Here is a 14736-nt window from a genome sequence, read left to right as displayed (position 1 = left end):
TTTATCATGAAATCCATACAATAAATCTGGTGGAAACTATTATTATTCTCATCTTACAGCTAAGAAAACTGAAACTTGCAAAGTGCATTTACTTCCTAGGGTTATCATAACCAATCAATACAAACTTGGTGGCTTAAAACAACGAAAATACATTCCCTCCCACTTTTTGAGGCCAGAAGTCTAAAATCAGGGTGTTGGCAGGGCCACACTCCCTCCAAAGTCTCTATGGGACCATCTATTCCTTGCCTTTCCAGCATCTGGTATAGTGACATCCTTCCAATCTCTCCTCCATCTTCACAACACCTTCTCCTCTGTGTGTCTTCTCTCTTTGTTTTCTATTATAAGGACACTTGTGATTGTGAAACCAGCCCAATTTCCCCATATAACTTGTGCTGTTGTTGTTGTTGTTGTTTGGAATAAACATTGAAATTGACCCTCTTAGTCTTAAAGCTTGAGAAACAACATTTGTCTTATCTGAGTTCCTTTCTGTGGAAACTGACCGTCAGGTCTCCCAGATAGTATCAAGGAACTGAAACTTTCCAGATCACCACATCCAGACAGTGAGATGCCACACAACCCCTCATTCGACCACCTCCTGTCTGTGATCAACTTGTTTTCCTTATGCCTCCCTAATTCCTGTTTTATATAACCCCCCTAACTTTAGTCAGTTGTAAGGATAGATCTGAGACTTGTGTCCTATTTTCCAGCTGACGTCATTCACAATAAAGCCTTTCTTCCCGGGCAAAACTTATTGTCTCAGTGATTGGCTTCCTGTGTGTCAAGTTTGGCAACAATTGAATGTAGGGTTCATCTGGATGATCCAGGATAATCTCATGTCAAGATTTTTAACTTAAGTACATGTTTTAACACCCATTTTCCAAATAAGGTCACATTCACAAGTTCTACGATTAGGATATGGACATATCTTTTTGGAGGCTACCATTCAATGCACTGCAGGGAGGTTAGGTCTCAATCCAGAACACTTAAAGAGTAATTTTTGGCTACACAGAATGGATGTGGATGGGAATATGAAAGGCCACCCCTACTTTTTAAAGAATAAGCCTAGAGCCTATGAACCTTAAAAACAGGACATACTCAGCCTTATACAAACCCAACTGCCAAGGTTCTCTGCCTATACACTTTTAGCATTCTCCCACTGACAAGATATAGAAGAGGACAAAAAAAAGTGAGGTGCTTGTTAACCGCAACCCTCTGGTGCCCAGGTAGACTCTCTACCAGGGATGCTTCCTCTTTGGAGGAACTGGGCAGGACCAACATTGAGAATCACATTACTGGTGAGTTAAAGAAAGATAAATACAAAGCAGCTCTCTGGATAATGGGGTTGAGGATAGAATCTGGTTCCGTTTCACTGGCTCCCCATTAGTCTGAGCTCTTTAATAATAGATGGTACTATGAGAGGTCATGCCACAGTTGGGTAGGTCGCTGGCAGTTTTGTCCAACACGTGTGGCAGCTTCTGCAGAGCATCGGCTCTATGTGTGCCTCCTAACACATCCACCACATGCCAGGCTCTGTGCTATGTCCTGGGGATAAAGTACCATTCAGCCATGCTCCCTGCTGCCAAAGTGCTTAAGAGGAGAAGACAAACCAGTGAACAAATAAATGTGTAAGGCAAGATATAAGCATCGCAGTAACGCAAACTTCAACACAGAGGAGGGAATGTTTCATTTCCAGCAGAGGCAGAACTCAGGGATGTAGTTGCTGTCGTTGTTTTGTTTTGTTTTGTTTTGGGTCAAGATCTCACTGGTCACCCAGGCTGGATTGCAGCAGCATGATCACAGCTCACTGCAGCCTCGACCTCCCGGGCTCAAGCAATCCTCCTGCCTCAGCCTCCCAAGTAGCTGTGACTGCAGGCATGTGCTACCATGCCTGGCTAGTTTTTGTGCTTTTTGCAGAGATGGGTTTTTGCCACATTACCCAGGCTGGTCTTAAATTTCTGGGCTCAAGCCATTCGCCTACCTCAGCCTCCCAAAGTGCTGGGATTCCTGGCATGAGCCACCACACCCACCCTCAGGAATGTTTTTCAAGGAGGTACTGGGTTTTTTTTAACCCAAGATTATACAGCCAGTAGTCAAAGCAGCTGGAATGAGGAGCCTGGCTCCAAACACATTCCCAATATTCTTTCAATTCCATGAAGACATTCGTGCAAAGGCACAACTAATGACATAGAAGTATGTACCCCAGATGGTCTGACCTGCTCCAAATTGGAACTTAGAATACCTGCAGGGGTGGATGCAATATTTGTCTGTGTCCGCTTTGTGAAATGCCACCTGTCTTACCTGGCTGCTGAAGATGGAAGATGCAATAGCAAAATAATCAAGATTTCTCTTTTGGAAGCTGTCCTAGACCATTGGCTTGCGGACTCCATGGTTGGGACAAGCAGAAAACCAGATGGTCATACTCTGTTTATTTTCTTTAAAAAGTACTTTAATTGCATATTTTCTCCAAAAATTTAATCTTTTAACATTTAATAGTTTCAACTTTCTCTTCATTAATCTAATTAGTAAGATAAATTCACATACTCTTTAGGGTAAAGACAGCGTCCTTTCATCTCTGTAGCCCCCACCAGATCTAGCCCAGATTCCTGCATGCAGTAGGTAGGCACGATAATTTTACTGAATCAAGTGGAGCTCTGTTCAGCGTCCCTATATGACGTGAAAACCCATAAGAATTCAAGTCGTGTTTGTTTTATCATAAGTTCAAAGCAATAAAGCCTGTGGATAATATAATCTGGTGAGTAATTATTATCTGAGTGAAAGATTGCTTTACATATTATTCTAAATTTATTTTAGACCACTGAAAATAATGAGTTCCAAGTGATAATACAGTAACACTGCTACCTCCGATGAAGAGGCTAAATGTCTTACAGGAGTGGACCACATTTGGAGCTTGCTGGGAGCTAAGAGTTGTGGGCCAAGATTGTTTTGTTTCATTTATTTATTTTTATTTATTTTTTTGAGATGGAGTCTCGCTTTGTTGCAGACTAGAGTGTAGTGGTATGCTCTTGGCTCACTGCAAACTCCACTTCCCAGGTTCAAGCGATTCTCCTGCCTTAGCCTCCCGAGTAGCTGGAACTACAGGTCCAGCTAATTTTTTTGTATTTTTAGTAGGGTTTCACCATGTTGGCCAGGCTGATCTGGAACCCCTGACCTCCAGTGATCCATCCCCCTCGGCCTTCCAAAGGGCTGGGATTACAGGTGTTAGACACCACACCTGGCCCATTTTGTTGTAATCATAACTTTCTTTCTGCCGACATTTTCCTTCATTGCCCTTCTCCTCATTCAATCAGCCAGTCTATCCCAGGAGGGCTCTGACAACACCCCAGGAGCCTCCTCCTGGCTTTGGTTCCTAAGAGCCTGAAGCCCTAGATAGGAGACCACATTTTGGGAAAAGGGAGGCTTTCCCTAAAGATTAAGCAAGAATTCCCCAGACTGTGGGTTGGGAAAATGGAGGTGAGGTGATGAGGTTATAGGCGCTGGGAGGTTCTGACACAGGGGACCCAGCAGTCTGCTTTCTGGTAGATCCAGCAAGACCTCAGAGAGGAGAGGGCTGGCTTGTGAAATTAAGCAGGAATGTTACTGTAACCCTGCAGTCGTGGGGAAAGCACCCAGACCCAAAGGGCCTCTGTGGATAGGACCCGGACACCTTAGTGACAAACTGCACAGACCGTCCCTGCCACATCTCTTAGTAAGTCACCACAGGCTGTCTTTCCAACAAGGTTGGAGCAGCAGTCGAAGTCAATACTTCAACTGCTTGTACTATAAATGTTTGTGCTTTTTTGTCTTTTTGTGGAGGAGTTGCTGAACACATAGAGTTGAATTTCCTGAAGTTATGTATGATGCAACTCTTCCTTGCTATCCAGAGTTGAGAAGGGGATGGGAAAACACTCATGCCTAGTGCTGATAGGTGCTGTGTGCAGGACCATTTGACAAATCTTATCACAACCTTTAAAAGCATGCAGACCACTGGTCTCTGTACCTCGACCACTACACATTTATTCTTTCCAAGAAATACTCAATTTTGTTCCAAATATTACAACATCAAGAACTTAGTAACAAGAACATTGGGCGGAGCATTGTTCACAACAGAAAAATATAATAGGAAACTACCAAACTCTCCAATCACAGGGCTGAATGAATCCTGGGAAGGTGAAAGCTCTCTCAACCTACCTAACTGAACCAGACTCCTCTTCCTCTGTAAAACCTGGTGACTGAGGCCATGGCCCTGCCGGTGGGCCTGTGCATATAAGGGTACTCAATACTCCAGCTCCCGACTGCTGAGGTGTGAGTTTAGTGAGTCTGTTGGCTTTGCCTCCAAAGTAGTTTATGGCAGCTGTATGCGTTAATTTTATCTCATAATATAACTAAATATTATGCAAACTGATGAAGTATGCATGCAGAGAGAATATGTGTTTCTATGAAAACTGTGTTAAATGCCTAGGAAAGACTTCATAAATGGAAAGTTGCCAAAGAATTGCTGCAGAATGAGATGTGGGTGAAACAACTATAAATGAGTGGGGAAAATTATGAGGATTTTACACCAGAATTGCTTGGCTGTATCTTTAAGTACTCACTCCACATTAAAGACACAGAAACTGGAGATGTAGATGGTGCCATCATGGGTGTGGTTTAGGTGAGACAAAGAGCTAGCACTCCAGCTAGCAAGTCCTGTGCTCTGTGCAAAAGACTGGTGAGTGAATATGCATTTTTTTATGCTTTCATTGGAACTAAAATGCCTAAGGTACATATGTGAAATTGTCCAGGATTCCAAAATCTTATCAGCTTTTTCTATTAATTAAGCAGCTGCTGAGACATTGGACAAAAGGAAGACTACTGCATATTCATAGAAAGAAATGTTCTTCATTCAAAACAAAAAGCTAGAAGAGTATATTTTGACAGACCTTCACAATATATTGTCAAATGAAAAAAATCGGGTTAAAAATAGGCACAGTGGAATCTCATTCATGTAAAAACTGTGTGTGTTAAAAATAAATACTTTTTTTTTTTGAGACAGAGTCTCATTCTGTTGCCCAGGCTGGAGTGCAGTGGCAGGATCTCCCCTAACTCTAACCCCCGCCTCCCCGGTTCAAGCGATTCTCCTGCCTCAGCCTCCCAAGTAGCTGGGATTACAGGTGCCCCCCACCATGGCTGGCTAATTTTTGTGTTTTTAGTACAGACAAGGTCTCTCCATGTTGACCAGGCTGGTCTGGAACTCCTGACCTCAAATGATCCACCTGCCTCAGCCTTCCAAAGTGCTGGGATTACAGGCATGAGCCACCGCACCTGGCCAAAAATAAATACACTTTTTAAAATGTCTGAGTGGTGAGAATATGAGTGACTTTTGTTTCATTTTTCATGCTTTTGATATCTTCTTATATGTCTACAATAAATACTTTGTAGAAAAAATAAAATTACAAGAAAGTAGATTTTTGGATAGAAAATATATATACATTTGTACCTAGGGAGCCCAGAGAGGAGGACAGAATGCTTCTGGTTGGGGCTAGGATTTCCCAAGAGAAGCCTGGGAAGACTGAGCCCTGGCCCAGTGGCATGCTCCCCACCCTCTGGGCACCTGCAAGGTGTTCAGTAAGGGGGTGCCGATAGGCCTGTTTTCCATCACCTTGGGCTCGCAGATCTAGGGCTGGCTGGGCCCAACTGGAAGTGATCACTCATGGTGTCTCATGCAGTGACAGTCAGGTGGTGATGGGGCTGAGGTCATTCGAGGGCTTCTTCACTGGCTCTCTGGCACCTGGGCTGGAACCTGGAACTGCTGGGGCTCCGTTGGGCATCTCCTCCTCCTCCTCCTCTCCCTCTCTCTCTTTCCTCCTTTCCCTCTCTCTCTTTCCTCCTCTCCCTCTCTCTCTTTCCTCCTCTCCCTCTCTCTCTTTCCTCCTCTCCCTCTCTCTCTTTCCTCCTCTCCCTCTCTCTCTTTCCTCCTCCTCTTCTTCTCCTTCTTTTTCTCTTCCTCCTCCCTATCCTCCTTCTTACCTCCTCCTTGTTCTTCTCTCTTTCTCTTTCCTCCTTTTCCCCTTTCTCTTCCTCCTCCCTATCCTCCTTCTTACCTCCTCCTTGTTCTTCTCTCTTTCTCTTTCCTCCTTTTCCCCTTTCTCTTCCTCCTCTTCCTCCTTCTCCTCTTCATCCTCTCTTTCCTTCTTCTCTCTCTTCCCTCTCCAACATCTTCTCTTTCTTCTTCTTCCCTCCCTTCCTCCTTCTATATAGGGCAGCTAGACTTGTGTGTGTGCGTATGTGTATACATATATATATATATATGTATACACACACAAGTCTAGTATATATATGTATACACACACACTATATATATATACACACACACTATATATATTTTAATATATATATAGTGTGTGTATATATATGTGTATATATATGTATTTAAAACCCTGCATTTTTATTTAAGCCTAGACCACTCCAGCTTCTGTCTAAGGTGCCTTCTCCAAATGCACAGTTCCACTGGGGAAGTAAGTACCACTGACTGACTGGGTGGTGTAAACAATAGAAATTTATTGTCTTTCAGTTCTGGAAGCTAGATCAAAGTGTCAACAGGATTGGTTCGTCCTGGAGGCTCTGAGGGAGACTCTGTTCCAGGCCTCTCCTCCACCCTCTGATCATTCGCTGGAAATCTCTGCTGTTCCTGGGCTTGTGGCAGCAGAATTCCAATCTTCACACCGTGTCCTCCCTGTGTCTGGGTGTCTGTGTCCACATTTCCTCTTTTTTCTCAGGACGCCTGTCATACTGGATTAAGGGCCCACCCTACCCCAGTCTGGCCTCATCTTAACTAATTATGTGTATAACAACCCTATTTCCAAATGAGCTCACATTCTGAGGCACTGGGGGTTAGGATTTCAACATATGAACTTTTGGGGGACATGGTGGAACCCATAACAGCCAGAGACTCCTCTCCTGCCAAGCACATCATAAGGACCTACTGCATTCAACCCACTCTGCCTGTGGCGCTGTGCCTCTGTGCCTGTCTAGAGGGCCAGTCTGCCCATTTGATTTTATTCAGAAAGGTTTCCTCAATGCCTCCCACACATGTGGAGAACATGGAACAGAACAGAGCAGGAGGCTTCCCTGAAGCCATTCTCGTGAGTGCCATGTTCCTTTTCATCACAAGACTTGGTTCTAGCAGACACCCAAGGGAGGTGAGCTTTTTCCAAAGCTCAGAGAGTTTTCAGGCTGAAACTTCCCACCCTGCAGGGCAAGCTTACTTTCAAACCCCCATTCAGGGAGGCCATTTGTGGGGTCTGTCTGGCTCTGCTGGTTTGAGTTCTGTCTCCCTCTGAGAAGCCCTCCCCAGCATCCTCCAATCTCCCAGGGCCCCTCCACGGGTGGTCTGCCTGTGTCTCCTCTCACACCTTCTCATCCCTTGGACTGGTCATGGCTTGTTTGCTTGTCTGCTCCCCACTGGACTGTAGGCTAATGGCGACAGAGACCTGGTCTCAGTCATTGCTGCATCGCCTGTGCCCAGCCCAGAGCCTCACCCCCAACTGGGACAGAAGGCCACAAACTACAGCCCCTGGGCCATATTTCATCCCCCAACCACCTGTTTTTGTCTAGCCTGTGAACTAAGAATGGTTTTTACATTTTTTAATGGTTGGGAGGGAAATCCCCCAAAAGAATGATACTTTGTGACATGTGAAAGTGATATGAAATTCAAAGGTCAGTGTCCACAAATAAAGTTTTACTGGAAAATAGCAATGCTCATTCATTTATATATTGTCTATGGCTTCTTTAGCCCTACAATAGCAGAACTGAGTAGATGCAACAGAGGCCGTCTGTCTCCTAAAACAGAAAATATTTATAATCTGTTTCCTTACAGAAAAAGTATGTGCCAACCCCTCTACTAGACACTGGGGAGATGGATGTTGACTGATGATGAAACAATTGGATAAATGGTCCCCAGAGCCCAGGCAGCTCAAGCTGCCTTTTGCTATTAGTTATTTTTATATGTGAGATCCTGAAGGCAGGGATTGAGTCTTCTTTTCCTTTTTTGGCTCACCATGGGGTCAGAAGGTCTTGGAAAATGTTGATGCTGATTTGCTGCCTTGGACACCAGGAAGCGGTGGTGCACGGAAGGGCTTGAAGACGCGGGTGCTCCTTCATCGCTGGTCGGTAGAGTCCTTCACCCTTGGTCTGGAGGTCAGGCTGTGGTTGCTGCGGTGCATTCTCTCAGCTGGGAGACCATCCCTGCATGCACTGTGAGAGGAGACATGAGGCCTGCAGACCTGCTAGAAGCTGGGGGGAACACCGCCGGGTCCACTGTCGGACAAAGTATTTGACTTTCAAGTGAAAACCAAACCTAGGGCACAAAGGAGAAAGTATAGATGTCAGGTACTGACAGGGCTGTATTTAAACCTCATCTTTGGTTCTTTCTAATTCTGTGACTTTAACACAAGCTGCTTGCTGCGCCTTTGTTTTCTCATCTGCAAACTGGGGACAGTAATGGTTGTCGTAGGATCTCAGAAAGACGATGGATGTATAAAAAGATGTTGAGAGACATCTTTCCGTATCTCAGAAATTGGAATCAATACTCAGCCACTCAATAAATACTGAATACCTGCTATGCACCAGGCACTGGTTCAGGCTTGTGGGATATACCAGTGCTATAGATGGAATGTTTGTGCCCAAGATTCATATGTTGAAACCTAATCCCCAACATGATAGTATTTGGAGATGAGGCTTTTGGGAGGTGATAAGTCATGAGGGTGGAGCCCTCGAATGGGATTATTGCCCTTATAAAAGAATCTCCCGAGAGACCCTCACTCTTTCTACCATGTGAAGACATGAAAAGATGGGTATCTATGGACCAGGAGACAGACCCTCACTAGACACTGAATCTTGCCAGTGCCTTCATCTTGGACTTCCCAGCCTCCAGAACCATGAGCAATAAATGTCTGCTGCTTAAGCAACCCAGCCTATGGTATTCTGTTATAGCAGCCTGCATAGACTAAGACAATCAGTGAACAAAACAAAGAAAGCACCTCCTCTCAAGGGGCTTCTATTTTGGCAGTGGAGACAAAAAATAAACAACAAACATAATGATGTAAATTATATAGTGTGTTAGCAGGTGATAAATGTTATGAAAAAAAGATAAAAGAGTAGGGCAGGGCATAGGCGCTTGGGAGTGCCACAGTCAGAGAGCAGTTTGCAATATTAAATAGAGTGATTGGGGCAGACTCATGGAGAAGGGGAGCTCTGAGCAAATGCTTCGGAAATCAAGAATATGTCTGTTGAATAAAGAGTTGTTTGACCCTGGGCAAGTCACATACAGCCACTGAGCCTCAGTTTCCTCAACTGTAGTTAACAAAAGCTGCTTCTCGGGATTGTTGTGAGTTTTACAGGAAATCAGATTTGTAATAGCGTAGAGCTTTGCATCTAGTGGATGCTCAGTACATGCGTATTATGAGGGGAACAATAGTGGTTTTTCTTTTTGGTAAAGAATTGCTCATTAAGTTAATTTACATGGTAAATTAGGGGACCCACCCCTGATACCTCATGGGTTAGCCTCTGAAGCTCAGTCAATGTGTACCACAGAAATCACCCCAGTAGCACCAAGAACCTCCATGAAATGTCAGATACTGGGGACCCCAGAGACTTTTCCAGACATTACCCCCAAATCAGAAGACTACTTTGATTCCAGGTGTGTGTGTGTTGCTATTGTTGTTGGGCTGAGAAAGTGGATTGGGAGTATTGCTAGCTCAAATAAATGTGCTTCTTATAAGAGCTTTTGGTTTTCTGTCCCCCACTCCCTGCAGGCAGAGCCTGCATAATTTGTGGGGGGAAAATGTGGAGTTCCATTTCTCCAAGCAAAAGGAAAGTTTCATTAAAAGTACTAAATAGGCCAGGCATGGCGGCTCACGCCTGTAATCCCAGCACTTTGGGAAGCTGAGGTGGGCAGATAGCTTGAGCTCAGGTGTTTGAGACCAGCCTGGCTAAAATGGTGAAACCCCATCTCTACCACAAATACAAAAATCAGCCGGGCATGGTGGTGTGTACCTGTGGTCCCAGCTACTCGGGAGAACGAGGCAGGAAGATTGCTTCAGCCTGGGAGGCAGAGGTTGCGGTGAGCCAAGATTGCACCACTGCACTCCAACTTGGATGACAGAGTAAGACCCCGTCTCAAAAAAAAAAAAAAAATTGTGCTAAATATAAAGCTTCTTTATTCCATGTTTTCTCTCTCTCAAATTGTCATGGTGTCTTTTATTTGCTATTTAATGTTCTTGTAAGTAAATACAAATTAAAACTGGAGAATATTAGCATAAATTTTTCTATTCATCTTTATGCTGTGCAATGGTTACCATAGTTTTAGTTCTTTCTGGTTCTGCATAGTGTGAGGGGAGATTTGAACCCCCCAAAAAGTCCCGTCACTTGTTATTTACTTATTCATTTGGTTTTAACCTGCCTTGTGTTTGCAATGGATTTTAGATGGCTTTACAGGTAAATGCAATATATAGTCAGTCAGAAACCACATTAGGTATTTTTAACAGAGGATATTTAAGACAGGGAATTGTTTACATAGGTATTGGAAGCCTGGAAGAACAAACAGAGGTTACCTGGGTAATACCTACACATCAGTTACTGAAGGAAACAGCCAGCTCTGTCTGTCACCATTTACTCACCACTCTGTTGAGGTTCTTCTCTGGAGTATTGATTCTATAAAAAACCTTCAAGGAATTGACCCTGAGTCACACACAGACTATAATTCTCATGGAATTTCTCATGGAATTAGGAAATGTCAGTGAGAAAGGTATCAATGCAAAGGCCTAAATGCAAATGAAATTTGGGTTTTCACAAACTTCACATACTTCCAAAGCAATTTGAGAAGCATGATGAAGAAGGCAACATTGAGGAGTTTCAGGTTATAAAAGGAGTCTCCTTGAGGAAGCCCTTGAGGAATAATACAGAAAATGGGCTTTAAGCAGGGGCCAGGTTGGGCTTTAAGCACCAACCTGATTCTTAGGCTCAAAGTTTTTAATATGACTCAGGTGCTTTTGATTTCTAGAAGCTTCTCTTAGCAATATTGTGGCATTATTTTCTGGCACATCCTAGAGAAAGGCTTTTAGTCTATGAAAATTGTTTTCATAAATATAACCCATCTCTGCAGAGGCAGACCACTTGGAAGGTAATTGGTTTAAACATGTTCTCCAGAGACGTGGTGAGGTTATTCAAAAACAGGATGGGGAAGATAGAGGCCCCATGCTTCTAAAAATATGTGCAGGCAAGTGCTGAGCTAAATTATATTATAGCTCCCAAATTTGCAGCTTCTTCTTTCATAATGCCCCAGGAGGAAGATGCAACTTTCTGCAGCAGTCACTGTCACTCCCTTGTTGGCCTTGACTTGAAACAATTTTCTTCTGGGATAACACACCATCTGATTTAGCAGAGACAACTGCCAACATTTTACCTCTAGGAAAATATTTTTATTTAGAGATTGGCAGCCATATAATTTAGTTCAAACCCATAGAGGTTTGTTTCAATGACATTAAACCCAGAAAGTAAATGTGATTCAAGGCTGCAATGGCCAGATATTTAGCAAATGGTCGACTTGGATGCAGAATCACACCACGGGGGTAAATTACCGAATTCTATCCAGTGATTCAGAACTCCTACAGGTGGCCAGAGTCAATCTCGATTCCATCCTCTGACTTTTATCAGCCACCTCACATGCTAATAGATATAATTGGCAGCCCCAGTCTTGGCTTCACACTGATGGGCTGGCTTTTAGAATTAAGGATTAGTCAGGGGACAAAAGAGAATCTCCTCCCACAGCATGATAAGCCAAGTTGCCCTTCAATTCTTGATCACTTAACCCATTCTAGAGAGTAATGAGGAACAGTGACAAGGATTACTTATTACTATGGGGTAGGGGGGTGCATTGATGGTTTTTTAAAATGATGGTATTTAGTCAATACCTATTGTGTGCTCTCTACTGTGCTAGCTTTTCTGGATACTTTAGTAAATAAAGGAAAACATGGTCCCTCTTCTCACAGGGCTTATGATATAGTGAGGGAGATAAGCATTAATCAAAGAAACACAATTACATGTAAAATTACGACTGTAATAGGCCATTCCTTTGGAAGCAGAAAATGGTGCTAGGTAGCAAAATTAAGACAATTAACTCATGATGAGAGGCCAGGGTAAGCTTCCCCAAGGAAGAGACATTAGTCTGAGACCTGAAGGGAGAGAAAAAGACTATGAGGCAGAGGGTAGAGGGAAAATGTTCTGGCAGGGGTGGCGGAGGACAGCATACCCGAAGGACAAAAAGATATATAGATACGGTGCTTGCAGTAGTAAAGGTGGATGCTAAGCTGCTATGACCAAATACCTTCAAAACACATTGACCCAACTGATAGCAATGTATCTCTCTCTGTAATCACTATCTAGGATTAATAGGGAACTTTGCTCCATTAATTCATTCAGAGACCCAGGTTCCTTCCATCTTGTTGCTTGACCATCTCCCTAGAACCCCAGGCTGTTTTCCTCTTCCACATAGTCAAAGCTGGTTCACCACCAAAATTACATCAGCATTTCAGCCAAGGAGAGGAGCTAGCAAGCTCCATTGGAGAGAATATAATCACAGAACCAGATCCAATTGCAAGAGAGGCTGGGAAATGTAGCCTCCAGCCAGATGGCCATGTGCTCTGCCAAATCTTATTTGGATGTGGGAACAAGCTGTAATCTAAAGGGAAGACGGAAAGAATGAGCATTAGGGCCAGGCGCGGTGGCTCACGCCTGTAATCCCAGCACTTTGGGAGGCCGAGTGAGGGGATCACCTGAGGTCAGGAGTTTGAGAACAGCCTGGCCAACATGGTGAAACCCTGTCTCTGCTAAAAATACAAAAATTAGCTGGGCATGGTGGCACATGCCTATAATTCCAACTACTCAGGAGGCTGAGGCAGGAGAATCGCTTGAACCCAGGAAGCGGAGGTTGCAGTGAGCAGAGATCATGCCACTGCACTCCAGCCTGGGCGACAAGAGCAAGACTCCATCTCAAAAAAAAAAAAAAAAAAAAAAAAAAAGAATGAGCATTAAGATATAACAGTCTCTGTCCCAAAGCAAAAAGCGTTCTTAGCATGTAATTATATTGTCACTGAACTAACAAATAAAAAGAATAAATATTCCCTCTTGCCTTGATTCAGTTAAAATGACTGCAACAGGAAGACCAATTAGTAATTGTATAAGCTTCCTAGAAGCATTCTTGGTGCAACTTGCCATCTTTGCAGATCATGAATGAAACACTGGGGAAGGAGCACCTCCAAAATTTTACCACCTATGGGGCACTTACTATGTCAAGCACTGTATTATGGGTGATTTACATACATTCTCTTCTTTAAACCTTACAACAATACATTTTACAGATGATGGAACTGAGGCAGAGACAAATTAAGATTACATTAGGTCACGTAATTGGCATATAGAGAATTTGGAATCAGATCTGAATTCTAAATTCCATCTTTTTAGCAGGTACACTATATGAATGTCTCCCTAGAAATTGTGACTCCAACACAAGGAATTTAAGACATTAATGCATATATTACTGGGTAGATTCTCAAATAATTGGCATATACGGAATTTGAAATCACATCCGAATTCCAAATTTTATACTTTTAGCAGGTACCCTATACAAATGTCTCCCTAGAAACTGTGATTCTGATAGAAGGAATTTAAGACATTAAAGGATATATTGCTGGGTAGATTCTCCCTATTTAATGTCCTTAGAAATATTCTGGTTCAGGGCCGGATGCAATGGCTCATGCCTGTAATCCCAGAACTTTGGGAGGCCAAGGCAGGCAGATCACCTGAGGTCAGGAGTTCAAGACCAGCCTGGCCAACATGGCAAAACCCCGTCTCCACTGAAAATACAAGAATTAGCTGGGCGTGTTGGTGGGCGCCTGTTACATGGGAGGCTGAGGCAGGAGAATCGCTTGAACACGGGAGACGGAAGTTGCAGCGAGCCAAGATCTCACCACTGCACTCCAGCCCGGGTGAGAGAGCGAGACTCTGTCTCAAAAAAAAAAAAAAAAAGAAAAGAAAAGAAAAGAAAAAAGAAATATTCTCGTTTAAATGTTTTTCTCTTAGTTTCTTTCATTTTTTTCCTCCATTCATAACTAAACCTTCCCTTTTATCAGCTAAATGACTGGTTTATGAGTTATCCTTATAATACACTTGGGTTATACCACATACTGGACATTGAATATCAGTTTTTCAAAGAATGAAACTCTCAGTACAGATTACTTCTAAAGTTACACTGTAAAGAATTTGACCTTTCTTTAGTTATTCAGAAGCTCTCAACTTGACTCATTCAATAAACATTCACAGATCATCTGTGGTAGGCACAGTGCTTGGCACAAAGATGAATAAGGCCCAGACCCTGCCGCCAAGATGCTCCCAGGCAAACACATAGCCAAGGGGTCATGACACCTTTGCAACAACAGTAAGTGTGTGATGCAGAGGTCATTAGGGCAGTAAGGCCTCCATGAGAGCGAAGTGGGTGGTGAGGCCAGGAAGGGCTTCACAGGCATGATGATATTTAGGAGAAGTCTTGAACGGTGAAAAGGGCTTAACCAGTAGACATGGACCAAGAAGGTATATATGCAGATGGAAAAGCATTTGGTGAAAGCACAGAGGTTTAACATGACATACATATATATATGTTCAGGTGTAGTAGGTACTGGCAAAATTTTTCCAAATTCGTTGCTC

The sequence above is a fragment of the Pan paniscus genome, chromosome 15 (assembly GCF_029289425.2).
Source record: "Pan paniscus chromosome 15, NHGRI_mPanPan1-v2.0_pri, whole genome shotgun sequence".
Classification (NCBI taxonomy): domain Eukaryota; kingdom Metazoa; phylum Chordata; class Mammalia; order Primates; family Hominidae; genus Pan; species Pan paniscus.
This window is presented reverse-complemented; position numbering follows the sequence as displayed.